We start from the raw sequence: 15,638 nt of genomic DNA, 5'->3' as shown, positions 1-15,638 counted from the left end.
GCTCCGTAGTCTCGCTTATTGCAACACAAACAGTGAGGAGTACTCCACCCTGGTCCCCAGTTCTTCCCGTCCTACAGATATTTAGGGGCCATATAGTACTTACAAAGCTGGAAAACGAGCGGTGCAGGTGTCTCCACTGGCTAGCGGAATTGTGCCCACAGGTGTTGGTTAAATCTCTGTGTGTTGGAGGGGCTGGACGTTTGTATTTTTGTGTATATCCTGCTGGAGCGAATGTGTTTTCATCATGACGGCCTGTTATTTATGTCGATTGGTGTCTCTCATTATTCCCACTGTATTGTACATTCTCATGATCTTGGACATTCCTGCATGATGTTGTACCCTTGACAATGCCATATTATACCTCTTTCATTGTAATATTGCATATAACTCTGTTTTGTGATCAACCTATTGTACATGATTATTTGTCCATATTGTTGTGGACTGCGCCATGGTGGCCACTCTTTTTTGTTCTTTCGCAAAACTGGGAAAAATAAAAGTAAAAATAAAAAACACACACACACAGCAACACCTATAGAATGCCCCTTCAACGCAAAGTGGTGTGTATGATGAGGCTATATTTACCTGGAAAAGAAAAGATACACAAAGTGCCTTTTCCTCTCCTTGTATATATGAAAGAGTGTCTTGCGCCATCACTATGTTACAAAAAGTGACATATTGTTGGCACAGGATGCTTCTAAATTTGCCCCATAAGTGCTTAGGTATTGGCAGACTGTTACAATAAGAACATATTGCTAATTCATTGTTTGAAAAAGGGTATGAGAGTGACAGGAGGTAAGCACAGATAAATATATCTCCAAAGATGCTCAAAGAAGAAATATTGAAATGATTCCACTTCTTCAATAGGTACAATGGGAAATGTTATGAACAATCAAATCTTTTTTTTTCAGGTTACATGGTATCCTATGACAGAGTGATTTAAAAACTACATATGTATAAACTAGGTATTTTGAACGACTGTATTATTACTTTGTAGCTTTAAATTGACTTGTACTGGGGTTAGTGGCTAGGTCAATCCTTAACTATATGACTAATAAGTAGAGTAATTTCAGTAGTGCAAACAGAGACCAACATAAATTTATAAGTACTTCGGTTTTCACAAAGTTATAGGACATGTTTATAGAGTGGTGAAGGGAAGGGATGGGGCCTGATGTGACATGTGCAAACACTCTCTGTGATGTGTTTTAAGTTGAGGAATTTGGGGGCCCATTAGGATGACGGGGTACAAAGTCCCATCGTACAAAGTGACTGCCCGCCATAAGGGTGGGGGTCCTGTGCCTGCAATTAGGATGCGCCGGCCACAGTGGTGGGCGCATCCAGCATTCCTGATATTGTGGAGGGTGGTGCACTGAGCACCGCCCGCCACAATGCCAGGAAGGCATGCTGTGCACATTCATGCACAACATGGCAGGCACCGCGTGGTGCCTGCCATTTTGTGCATGGAACTGCTCCGGGGTACCATAGGTACCCCCCATGTGCACCCCCCACCACCCGGAGTCCCTGGGGGCCCGCATCGGGCCCCCAAAGCAGACTCTGCCCGCCATCCTAATGGGGCCCTTAGTCTCTTTTAATCCTGAAAGTCCCTGGGTCCTACTAGCCCACCATGTCTCTCTATTGAACACCATACAGCTGCGTTCCAGAGTGGTGGTCCGAAGCCATGTCCCATTTTATACCTCTCTGCAATGCAACCTTCAGGCACTTTCTGCACATATCTGGTGGGTTAGTTGGCCCCCAGTGACACTCAGTATTCAAGGTAACTTTATCCCGTAACTTAAAAGACCCACAGAGCATCTTTCCACACAAATCTACTCCGTCCATCCCCCCTTTCTTCACCAGTGTGCAAACACAGCCCATTGTGCATATTAATACTTAGTTAATCTTACCTTCACAGTAATAGAAATAAAAAACGCTATACATTTTTTTCAGTTGTTTTTTATACTTTAAGTTTCTGAAAATTTCATATTTTAGAATTCAGATCTGTGAAAGACAAGAAAAAATACAGTTATAATATATTCAAATTCAAAAGACTTTATTCGGTTATATCATATAAATAACCATAATAGGTCATAAAATCACAGCATATAAAACCTTCAGAATCATTACACAATTGACTCAAATAAAAATAAAAACAAACAGATAAGCGTCAATGGCTCAATACAAGTAACAAGAATTAAATTATTATAGAATTTTGAGTATAAATAATATATATTATTATATTTTTTACAACACAGCATAATTTTAACATTTTATAAATTATGTTCTTTGCCTTTTTTGCTGTTCTCAGAATGTATTGAATTTCACTAGAAACAGTGAATCACCGCACACCTAATCGGCCCCCTATGTATGAACATTCCACAAAAACTACATCCTCAATAACAAACCATATAATACAAATAGCACATGTGTAAAATGCTTCCTTCTAAGAAAAATTTCTTACTTGAATATGAAAGAACTCAAATATTAATACAATGAACAATTATTTTTAATGTTCATACACTGTAAATAATGCTCTTTAAAAATAAATGCTGAAAGAATGTGCAAGAAAAAGTCCTTAATTAACATATATATTTTTCATCTAGGCCAAATAGTATTCTTGAAATTCTTTATATTGAAATTGTCCAATAGTAATCGTATTAAAGCATATTAATAAATTCCTCAGAGGCCGAATTATGTTCCTAAAACTTTGGCTTTAAAAATATTAGGTAGGAATTAGGTAATTCGCTAGGCAAACGTTGTTTAAAAACCAACTAAGCATCATTACAATATGTCCATCCTTTATCAAATTTTAAATAGGCAGTGTAATGACTAGATGTTGTAGAAGGACCATCTTGGAAAATTATTGCTACTGCTCCAAAAGTTCTTCGTGATTTTGATAGTTGACTTGCTACAAAATCTTTCATTAAAGTTTCCAATCAGCTGTACAACGTTGCATCATTAAAATCATATATTGTCCATGTCTTTCAATAAATAATGTTGATAACATTTCTGATTTGCATTGGCTACACTCCATGTTCTGATTTGCTGCTTTAACTAGTTTGTTGAAAGACACTGATTTACAGTCTGGTAATGTCAAATATATAAATATTTCAGTGTCTATGTTAGTGCTACATGAAAATATACACTTTTCACATTGATGTTCCCATTTATAACAAAGGCCAAAAAGATTTTCAATTTCTATGCCTTCACTTTCCAATACGGTAAGCATACACATTAGAAATTCCTGAGCGTCTTGTTGGATATTCTGTGTAAATTGTGCAGAACTGGAACATATAACATTGGGCTAACATTGAAGTCCCAGTTCCTCGGGGTGTCGGGCACCTGCTTCGGCATCCTTAGGATGCTGCGGAGGTTCCTCCCCCTGCTGTCTGAGGAACACAGGAAACTGACAGTGCAGGCTCTGATCGGGTCCAGGTTGGATTACTCTAACATTCTCTACCTGGGCCTGCCAGAATACTTGCTGCAGCGGCTCCAGGTAGTGCAGAACGCTGCCGCGAGAGCAATCTTTGGACTAAATAGACGGGCCAGTGCATCGGGCCTGTTGAAAACCTTGCATTGGCTCCCTGTCCGGAAACGGATCGCCTTCAAGGCTCTGACTCTGGCATATAAAGCTCTCCACGCGGTGGGAGCAAAGTATCTTCAGAAGAGACTGGTTTTCTATCAGCCAACCCGTTCTTTGAGGTCGGAATCCTTGTTTTTGGCGGCTGTCCCGCGTGTGAAGAGAGCTCGCCAGGGAGGCCGCTCTTTTGGATTACTGGCGCCACAGTTGTGGAACTCTCTGCCGGTCACTCTGCGGGGAGCTACCAACCTACTGGCTTTTAGAAAAGGCCTTAAAACCTGGCTGTTCACCCAGTAGCCTATTTTTTTTTTCTGGTATATATTTGTCTGGCATTTCTGTCCTTTCTTTTAACGATGTTATGTTATTGTGTTGCAGCCTCCTTTTCCAAAAAAGCGCCGGGACACTCTTTTTGAGTAGCCGTGCGCTATACAAAAGAATAAATAACATAACATAACATATCAAGAAGATTACGAATATCAGAAACACTTTGCATTTTACTTTTAGCAGTTCTCAATTTTTCATAAACAGAATGCAACAAGGAACAAAATCTTTTTTCCTGATTCTCCAGAATTTGCTGTTGCAAACTTTTAAGAAAAAAAACATCCAACCAGGCCCTAGCTATACCTAATCTATACACTGCCATAGCTACAAACATAAATTTCCGCTGGGAGGTGTCGACATCTGGACTGATCCCTAATAGTATCCAGATTGGTGCAAGTGTTATTTGAATGCCTATTGATCTATCAAAAAATAACTCTATATCTCTAATAAAAACATGCAGTTGAGGACAGGTAGCAAAGATATGTACAATATCTGCTTCTGGAAAATTACACCGCGGACAGCAAATCCCAGAGGTACCACCCCATTTTGCTATCCTAGCTGGGGTAAAATATAGAGAATATAGTGTTTTGTAGAGCTGTGCCTGCAAAGGGGCTGAACAGAGAATTGTACGACCCAAGTCTAATGACTCCTAATACCAGTGTGTTTCAACACTCAATTTCTCAGCCCATTTAGTACTGTATTTACCTATGTCATCTGGTTTCCCTGCTGCTAAGCTTGCATAGAAACTAGGGATCGTACAGTCACCCCCTTTCCCTATTTTGTCCAGGATTTCGTTACTGCCAAACCCTGCAGGCCCTCCCTGTTTCGTATTCAAAAAGCTCCTAACCTGTAGGTGTTTAAAAAAACTCCTAATGTTTATACTGTATTTATTTATTAATTCTGTGAACTGTACCACCCCATCCGAGTCCATAATATCACCAATCTGTATTATCCCTTTATCAGCCCAGTATGCCATAGTTGAATCCGCGAAGACTACCTCTGGGAAGGATCTATTTCTATACAACATCGTATATCTATTATATCTACATAGACCAATTTTTTTCAAAAAGGCAGTCCAGATCTTGATAGCAGCACTAACCGTCTTGAACCACGTCCTCTTATAATATACAAAATCCGTGCAATTTAGAAAACAGTTTTCCACCTCTACCCCAAAAACAGCTGCATACACCACTGTGGAATTATTAGTAACCTTTTGATCTAGACCACCGCCTCCAATCAAACCCTGCATATATTGTAAAGCCGCCGCCCAATAGTGAAGTAGTGTGGCTCACTGGTTAGAGGCGGCAGACCCGAGAGCAGAGGACGGCCCGGGACCAGGGTTCGATTCCCGGCGCGGCAGGTTTCTGGACCAGGGTCAGCGGACTCGATAATTCTCTCGCCTCGGTGCCCACTCTGATCAGCGATCACACTCTGCAACTCTGGGCATTAGCTTGCCTCATCTTCACTAACGGCCCCACCAGACCGCTGGGGATGCCTGGTCTCACCCTGGAGATACCCATTAAGGGACCATCTCTCAGGGAAGCCAGGAAGGGTTTCGCAGCGGTTGAAGCGCCTTGGGACCCTACGGGTAAGTAGTGCGCTATATAAATGCCAATACATTTACATTTACATTACATATAACCTAAAATCCGGGGCACACCACCAACCTCTATCTCTGGGGAGGGAGATAAACCTATTTGCCCTCTGTGTTTTGCCGTGAGCCCAGATAAATCTATTCAGAATTGCCTCTAATGCATTAAACCACCTAGCCTCAAAATATAAAGGAATAGCTCTAAAAAAATTAAGAAATTGAGGCAAAACCAACATCTTAATGACATTGGTGCACCCCACAATGGATAGATATAGATTATTCATTCTCTCTAGGTCTACCCTTACTCTAGCCATTAGAGGAGCCATATTATTCTCCACCACCTTATCCAGATCTGCCAAGATCTCAACCCCCAAATACACTGCAGAACTAGTGACCCGTGTGTCACTGCCGCATGTGTGGGTATTTTTCACTATCTGGGTCTTAGTTCTATTAAGTCTGTATCCTGAGACCTGCCCGAAATGCTGAGCTTCGGCTTCCACCTCCCTGATAGCTATAGTCGGGTTGGATGGTAAAATAGCCACATCGTCCACATAAGCCAGTGTTTTTACCTCCCTGCCATTTATCCTTAGTGGTGGGATATCAGGATTAGCTTCAAGGTTACGCAGCAATAGGTTCAGATATAGTGAGAACAGCAGGGGAGAGGAAGGACAGCCTTATCTAGTCCCCCTGAAGATCTTGACCGCCGTTGAATACCCCCTATTAACCCTGATCCTAGCTGTTGGCTCTTTAGACAAGGTCTGGATAGCCTTTATGTAGCCTTCCCCTATACCACACCACCTCATTGCTGTCCACAGATAATCCCAGGAGACCCTATCAAATGCCTTCTCTGCGTCTAAGAACAAGGCTGCCATAGGGTCTCCTGGGACTCCTGCCGCATCAAACATTGTGACTACCTGTCTGACATGCTGAGTAGTACCTTTGCCAGGAATAAAACCATGCTGTGATGAGCTTACCGAGCTCTTGATGATTCTAGCTAGCCTTTTCGCTAAGATTTTAGAGAAAATGTTTGCGTTGGCATTCATTAATGTAATTGGCCTATATGACCCCGGTGCCAACGGGGTTTCCCTTTATTTAATATTACTATGATTTCCCCCCCCATGAATTAGGAATCGATTCCCCCTGCTGGGCCTGCTTCATGATGTTAAATATATCCGAAACCAACACTCCTAGAAATACTTTATAAAATTCTACCGGGATCTGATCCGGGCCAGCAGCCTTACCCGAAGGGAGGCTGCCCAGAGCTGAGAAGAGTTCCTCTAGCTGAATTGGTAAATCTAGAGTAACCTTCTCTTCCTCGGGCAAGCTCGGGGGTTGGATGTCTCTAAGGTACCTCGCTGTATCTAATGACCCCTTTTCACTATCTGGAGTATATAGGTCTGTAAAGAATTGCCTAAACACTTCTCTCACCTTATCTGGTTCAGAAACAGAATTGCTCTGCCCATCAGTGATCTCCTTAATGTCAGATGAGGCTAGTCTTTGTCTAGTACGGATGGCTAATATATGGCCCACTCTCTCACTTAGCTCATATGCAGTTTCCTTCTTAGTAAGATAATTCTCCGCGGCTTTCTTGGCGATACATTCTAAAGCTTCTGCTTTACGCGGCACAATTTTAAGTAAGTGTTGCTCCAACGGGAGTTGCTGCTGGATATCTAAGGTTAACTTTAACCGCCTTAAGCAGACTTTTACTCAATTCCTCTGCCCTTGCTTTTTCCCTCTTCTGCTTATGCAATGCAAAACTCAGTGTCTCTCCCCTGATTCCAGCTTTAAAAGCAACCCATGCCATCCCTGGGGATGATGCCCTTCTATCTTAATCCATACCTCCATATATTTAAAGTATGCCTCATCCTTCAATAATGCTCTCTCAAAGGTCCACTGCGTATCCCGTCTTTGTGCCTGACCTAGTTTAATCGTTAAGACCAATGTGCTATGGTCTGAAATAACCTGAGGCTGTCTTTCGATCTGGGAGCCAGGAACCAGAGAGCTGGATATTAAGAAGTAATCCAACCTGACCATAACTTTGTAGGGAGCCGAAAAGAATGTGATACCATCTATATATGGGTGTATCTTAATCCATGGATCTACCAAGGAATTATGCTGTACCATGTCAGACAGTGCTCTATACGTTTTCTTCTTCTTCCCTGAGTAGTGCCCCCCTACTTGTGTAAATTAACTAGCGAGGTCATGAATATTAAAGTCATTGCAACAGACGATTGGCTCAGGCCACTGAGCCAGCTCTGTGTCTAATAATTGATAAATATCGGGTCATCCTCCGTAGAGCTATAGATTGTAGCCAGCATGAGCTTCTCTCCTCTATAAGTTATTTCCAACAGCACCCACTTACCCCACTGATCTTCCTTCTTCCTATTAACGACCACGTCCCTGCTTCTACCCAACACTGCTACTCCTCTGGTTCTTGACCCCTGCTTGGTGTTTGCCTATAGTGAGAACCCCAGCTGCTCCAAGAGGTACCCCTTCGCCCCCTCTATGTGCGTTTCTTGTAAGCAGACCAGGTCTAAACAAAGTAATTTAAGAAGTGCAGCAACTCTAACTCTATTGTTCACATCATTGAGCCCACAGATGTTAATTGACGCCATTCTGCATGTCATTAAAATACATCAAATGTCTTGCCTTCGAGTAGGAACGACTCATTAAACATAACAAAATGAAAAAAAAAGGCAATTATACTGTATTGTGTGTACTGTGAAAGCTGTGAAAACTGTGAGCGCTCCCCCTTCCCGACCCCCCCATTCAACCCCCTTCCCCCCCACTGTAACTCCCCCCTACCCCCCTACCCCCCCTACGGGCAAATAGGTCATGCATGACCTATGTGTGATGGCTGTTGAGTGCAGTAGTCGCAGCCCCCCTCCTCCCGTTAACGCTCCAGTAATCTTCATTCTCCTGATCTCGCTTAGAGTATAACAAGCCAGATACCATACATCTGAACCATACTCTAGTTATCCACCCCTCTTCTCGGTCAACTCATTAATGTACTGCTGTGCCACCAACTCAGAGGTAAACATCCTGACTTCCCGCTCACAATAATCTTGAGCCTTGCTGGATAAAGTAGATATGCCTCGTGTCCCAAGTTTTGTGTGGGTGAAATCAACTGTCTAAGCCTCCACCTCCTCTCCACTGTGGCATGGCAAAAATCTGGACGCGTGAAGAAGGTAACCCATTCAAATGTACGTCTTGCCTCTGGTCTCACCTTGTCCATGATGTCCGGCCTAGCCAAGAAGTTACCAATATATACCAGGATTGCTCAGGGTTTTGAGTCTCGTGCAGCCCCATAGTTCTGCCTCTGGACCAGCGGAAATTGGTGCGCCCTCTGAACTTTGCTCTCCCAGTTCCAATATGTGACATCTGGAAATGCCCCCTTTAATAGCTTCATTACATATGCCCTTGTGTCCTGGCCTTCCAGTCCCTCTGCCACCCCTAGAAGCCTTATATTGTTTCGCCGCTGACGATTTTCAAAATCTTCAAGCTTCCATTGTATATCAGCGAACATTTTCTCTTGCACATCTTTAAATTCCTGCCACCGGCTAGCATCATCTTCTAGCCTACCAGTCCGTTCTTCCACATTGGAAACCCTATCTGCCATCTGTTCATAAAGCTTGTTCATTTTCCTCATGGAGCTCTGCATTTTTTTTGCCGTCAGTTTGGCTCACCGACTCTCTGATAGAGCCTCAGATTGCATCTGCTTTAGGGTCGTATATACCAGGTCCAATGAAGTGGCTTGAGGCGAACTCCCCCTTTCTCCCCCTCCGTTTGCAGGTCCCCGTCAGCTTCCTCGTGGTATAGAAGAGAGGTTGCCAAATAGTCCCAGCATAATTTCGTATTTTAGCTTTGTGTTGGTGGGGTATTTGAGGGGTTTGATTTAGGTTTAGATTTTTTACGTATTTTCTGGAGGTTCTTATGACCTGGCGGGGATTTCTGAACCGACGACTTTGCTGCAGATTCAGAGTCCGTGCTTATAGACAGGCTCTCATCTCCCTCCTCACTTGAGAGATAAGAGTCAGAGTCTTCATTTAAAGAAAAAAAACAGTCACCTTCAGGAGTTCCAGGGACCCCCCTCTGTCAACAACTGGGGTATTTCTGTAATTCCCCTCCTCCAAAACGGTCTCGCCAGTTACCCCTTTTATCAACTGATCATTACCCACTGAATGTGGTTCTTTCAAGGGATCACCAATTACACCCTCCGAGTGATTTGCCTGAATTTTATAACTGCTCAGTGCGATACCAGCCCCCTTACTTGATTTTTGCTGCCCGAAGCCTTGAGGGTTTTCAGCCACCACAGTCCCGTAGTTCTCCACCATCGGAGCCTCCGTTGCTTGAGCTGGCGTCCCGGCAGTTTGCTTGTTCTGCCCCCTGCTCCTGCCGCGATTGTTGCCCGGCAACCGTTTTCCCGGCATCTCCAGCTGGCGATGCCTCGTGACCTGTCAGAGCCTCCGGGGGTGTCAGAGAAAACGATTCTTTCAATGTTGGTTGGCCTAGTGCTGGATCGCCGGGGGCTTGGACATTCTCGCTGTCTGCTTAGCTGAGGCACTGACGTTAGCGCTGTCCTTGCCGATGTCCCTGATATTTTCCTTCATGTTGTGCTGCTCACCCGCGCTGCCTCCGCCGCCATTGCCACGAGACTCCGGTAACTTTCAAAGATTTCTTCTCTGCTGGGCAGAAGTCCGCGATGCTGCAGCTGCTGGAACGTCCTTGTCTCCGCTCGGTGGTGGTGGGCGCTTCGGAGGGCCCGCATCTTTCAGCTGCCTAACGCCCTTCGGTGCCATCGGTCTGCTGTTTCTGGGGTGATGAAGCCTCCAAAGGGGAAAATGCTGAAGCCGTTCCCTGAATGCTACGTTAATTTTGCGCAGCCAGTAAAACAGACCGGACTCATGGACGAGGTAAGAGGGTACGATTAATCCAATCATTCCGTTTACAACATCTCAGAGGTCAGGTTTATCTCTTGGGAGGAGAGTGAGCTTGCTGTGACTATCCTCTGCAATCAGTCAGTGGCCATCTTGCCTTCCTGATGCAGGATATTGATTTTTCTAATGAATCTAATTTTGTTTTCAATTTTTCTGTCAAAACAATAGTGATTCCTTCATGCTCTATTTTATCAACGGCTTCCATTTGTATTATCTCTTAATTTTCTAGCTTCAAAAGTTGTTAATTGAATATAGAACACTTGCGCAGTGTTGACATTAAGCAGATTATAGATTTTTCAAAGTAACCCTAGAGAGGTCGGACCTGATCTGAAAGGTAAACCCTTTGCCAGCCAAGGATTTTTGCTTTAAGGCCAAATTGAGGATATGTTCTTTCAGTGAGTAGGTATGGAAATTTACGAGAATCTTTCTAGGTCTAGACCTTTGGGGATTCCTTCTGAAGGGATCCCTGTGTATACGCTGGATATCAGTAGCCAATTCCTCAGTAGATTGGTCCAAACATAATGCCTCCTTCAAAAGTGAAATTACAAATTGTTTGATGTCTGAGCCATCATTCTCCTTCGGAATATTGAGGATACGTAAGTTACTACGTCTGGCATTGTTCTCCAACGTTTCCATCCTCTCTGCCAAGGCAAGATCCTCTTTCCTAAGCTTAATAATATCCTCTTTAGCTTGGTCTAGGTGTATAGACAGACCTGCTACCGTTTCTTCCAAAGCCCCCATTCTCGCAGTGAGGCCATCAATGTTATTATCCAGGTTCTCACAAAAGTTTCTGATCTCCATCTGATTTGCCATGGACTCCTCAAAACCCTTTTTAATGTCCATAGATAAAGAAGCAAACATTAGTTGTAGAGAAGCGGCCGTAATGCTTGTGTTAGTATCTTCTGTAGTGAAGCAGGGAGGTATAATCATATCTCCCTGTTGTGCAGCCCCTCACATACTCTGCAGCTCCTTTTTCCCCCTGTCTGCGCCCACTTCAGCCCCAGTAGACGCAGGGGCAGCAATAGCAGAAATAACAGTGATAGCAGAGATAGCAGTGATAGCAGTAGGGGCTTCACCATCAGCCCTACTAAGCTATTCCATCAATGGGGGTGGCTGTGAAGCTGACTGTAAGTGAGCCATTTCTAATGCCAAGTCCAAGGGTGATATACTGCCTTCAACAGCCTCTGTATCTCTGACATGCGATAATTCCATTAGACAGGGCAATGGAAAATCAGGTAGCTGTGGGGAGAGTATCTCCGAATCAGATGAAATAGATGAAGAACTTGGGGGACCCAATACAGGTACAAATGTAACAGATGTACCAGATACAGCACGGTCCTCTGAAAGATATAATATTTGTGGCACAACTTTAAAATACGACCACAATGATGGTGTAATTTTTGACCCAAGATTAAGCACTGTTTTCAGATTCTTAGCAGCCTTACACCCTTTAGTACCTTTGGAGCGGTTTGCCTTAACTTCTTTGCACAGATACGAAGAGGTCTTCTTTTTTACAGGACAAGAATCAGGGTTCAGGTTAACACATACAGAGTCTGCTTTACAGATCCGACCAACACCCCGGGCTGCTCCGATATTACCAGCACCTCTGCCCTCTTTCTTTTCATACCCGTGCTTACCTTTCTGCCGTGGTTGGGGTGTTGCAGATGGTAAAATAAGAATTTCTGAGTCAGCACCCTTACTACCCTGCGTTGAAGCCCCCTCTGACAAAGCCTCCTCTACCGCCACTGCCACTTCCGTAGATGCCTGAGATCCAGTGGAGCTACAGGAGTCGTGCAGGAGACTTCGAAGTCTTCTGCCTCTCCTAAGCTCCAGGGCGGCCAAAGACCAAAGCCGTAGACCCGACGGGGCCGTTGGCTGTGCCAAAAATTTCACAGAGATTCCACTGCCTCTGGCTGCGAGCGCTTGGATGAGGCTGCAATCTCCTGAACACCCTGAAAGCACATAGAGAGAGAAAACAGACGTCTTCGGGAGAAGAGAAAAAACATGGTGAGTTGCTACAAATATCAACACGGGTTTTGTTCATCGAATGCCCTCTCTTTTAGAAGTAGCCTTCTTAATTCAAGGAGCTCCTACATCCCTTTAGCATTCTGCAGTCACCCTGAAAACGTCGGGAAACTAGAGAAGAGCCTTTAGCAGGAGCTCAGGCTCGGAGCACAGCGGCAGCTCAGCAGGCTGCCGCCATGTTTCCCCCATCCATCACCTTTATTCCAATCATTTAGTTTACAACATCTCAGAGGTCAGGTTTCTCTCTTGGGAGGAGAGTGAGCTTGCTGCGACAATCCTCCTGCAATCAGTCAGCGGCCATCTTGCCTTCCTGATGCCGGATATTGATTTTTCTAATGAATCTAATTTTGTTTTCAATTTTTCTGTCAAAATAATAGTGATTCCTTCATGCTCTATTTTATCAATGGCTTCCATTTGTATTATTTCTTCATTTTCTAGCTTCAAAATATATATAGAACACTCGCACAGTGTTGGCATTAAGCAGATTATACATTTATTGTCTGCAATTTTCATATATATTTTCTCAGGAAACAAATTGGAAAGTAATCGAGTCTGCAAAGCTTGTTTGCCATGTTCTGTCAGTACTCCAATTCTTATATCTTGAAGAATAGCTCCATAATCAACATATTTTGCCTGTCGCATATTTGTAATGAGTTCTTTGTATTCAAAATATGACCAGATATGAACGTTTCCAACACTACCCAAAGACTTTCTGGTGTCTTCATGCACAAGTGTTTTAAATACTGGTTGTCCTTTTACGGAAGTAAGTTGCAGTAGATCCCAAAAACTATGACGTTTTCCTCCAAATAAGACATTGTACTCTGTTTTAAGAATTTGCTGCATTCTTAAATGCACAAAAGTAAGCATTACATTTGGGACCATGCTTACCTCATCAATAATCAGAAGTTTCATTTTCTTTAGCACTCTAGAAACTTCATAACAAGCTTCTCAAGATAGCTTGTGATATTCCAATTTGTTTTCATGCTCCACAGGTAGCATAAGTAAACAATGCAATGTAATTTCTTTAATGTTGTGTGCTGCCAACCCAGTTGGAGCAGTTACATCACAAGACACATGTGAGTCCGTTTTTTTCTGCAGATAACTGGTGATTACTTCAATTAAAACATTTTTCCTGTTCCAGCTTGTTCACTCACATACATTCGGGTCGGTTGAAATGATGTGCATGTGCATTCTTTATTTTCATGAAGAAATCCATGATCAATCTGTTGTCTCACTTGCTAATATATTTCTTTCTGTTCAACATTTAGTTGTTCTTCCAAGTTGGCCAAGTCCATAATATCTTCTTGAGCTAGATGCATTGCTGTTTCCACCTCATTCATGGCGATTACTGCTTCATTTTCAACAATTGGTTGTCCTAGTGGATCTTGACTCAGTGGAGCAGAACTTTGACTGTCTTGAGAACTGTCTCTAGCAATTTCAGCAGCAATAGTAGCTACTTGATCAATTTCATCGTTCAACATTTTCACATAATTCGCAAAAACAGTACATTCTATGGTATCTTTACAGGCATTGAAGGAATCTTCATAGCTCTGAAAATCTTCAAGTAATTCCAATTCTGAACACCACGGTTAGAACAGTTACAAAAGTGCTAAATAGTAAAATTCCCTTTTATCAGGAGTGTCGCAACTCAGTTTCCTGTGATTAGTTAAATTTCCTTTACTTTGTTTAACCAAACATCCTTCGGAACCAATCACTGCATATTTCCATCATTGATATTTTCTGTAGTATTCCATTTAAAAGTGTAGTTTTGCAGCACTTCATAGAGACTTATGTTCTCAAGATGATGACTTCTATTTGGATAATATGTGTCCAACATATTTGTTTTAAAAATATCTGTACTTTCCGGATCTTTTTCTCCTAAATATTTGATTTCTTGTACATATTTAAGTACTTGATTTCTCATTGCAGCAAGACCTAGACTCACCCAAATGATTCTTCAAGATCTGGAGTATAAATTTGCAGATGATAGCCGATCTGAGCATTCATACTCTCCAATTTCTCGATGGGATAACATCTTTAAACTGAAATTGTATCATTTCCTACTTAGACTCTTCTTGTGAGAAATCTCTTCCCCCATTTCTTTCAATTCCGTCTTTTATGATTTTGTAATGTAGGATGTTACATACCGAGCGACAGCAATGGAATTATCTGCTACGTACTGAATATCCATGTTAGCATTCCACATAGAGAGAATAACCGGATTGTAATAATTTATGTATTTTGATTCTTCACATCTTCTCAAATTCTAGGTATTGTTTGGAGACTTTCTAGTGATGGTATGTCTCATAGCTGACATAAAACTGTTTACTCTTCCTTTGGATACTACAAAACATGGAAATCCAAAACGACATTTGGTATAAAACTTTTTCTTAGACTTGTACTTTTGTCTACAGTATTTTCCACATCGATGGCTTTGGAATCAAAAGACTTGTTGTCTTAAGTTGTTTTCTACTGTGCTTTTGGATATGGCACATTTGGCATATTCTTCAATGAAAGACAAAACAGTATCATCGGAATCAGTTCCGAATTTGGGGGCATCCTTGATCCATATCAGCATATGTATATGAGGAGCACCTCGAGCTTGATACTCCTTTCCCCAAAAGAAATCCACAACTTCTCCAAGAGGAGGATTCTTTTTATTGCAGATAAAATACATCAAAGCTTCAAATCTATGATTGAAATACCTGCATACATAAACAGGATCCAAAGAGCACAATTCTCCAGGTGTCCTGTATTCAATATTTTTTATATTCGAATTTGCCTCTTGAAGAAATTCAAGTAAATAATCCCAAGCGTATTCAGCACAGTTTAGGGTAAGGAACCACGTAGGAGTTCCTAAGTTCCTTAGCATTCATTTAAGTTCTCCATGACGACGGTACCAATACTCATTAGTGCCACCCTGACATGCCATCAGATTAATCAGCTGAGATTCTAAATGATAATCTTTCTGATGTACTTTATCCATAAATTCCTTTGCAGAAACATTTTGAAAATGTACTCTTGTTTTTAATATGTGATTGACTGCATATGAAAGTCCAGTCAAGTCACTCTCAAACAAAAGATGAAATATATGTGGGATATATTGTCGAAATCTTGGATCTTCTGCATACAGTCTTGTTGTCCGATATTAAGATGCAGGAATCTACATAGGTCGTTCATCATATTGTCC

The sequence above is a fragment of the Lissotriton vulgaris genome, chromosome 1_1 (genome assembly GCF_964263255.1).
Source record: "Lissotriton vulgaris chromosome 1_1, aLisVul1.2, whole genome shotgun sequence".
In the NCBI taxonomy this organism is placed as follows: Eukaryota; Metazoa; Chordata; class Amphibia; order Caudata; family Salamandridae; genus Lissotriton; species Lissotriton vulgaris.
The sequence above is the reverse complement of the archived record's forward strand: the minus strand, read 5'-3'. Positions refer to the sequence as shown.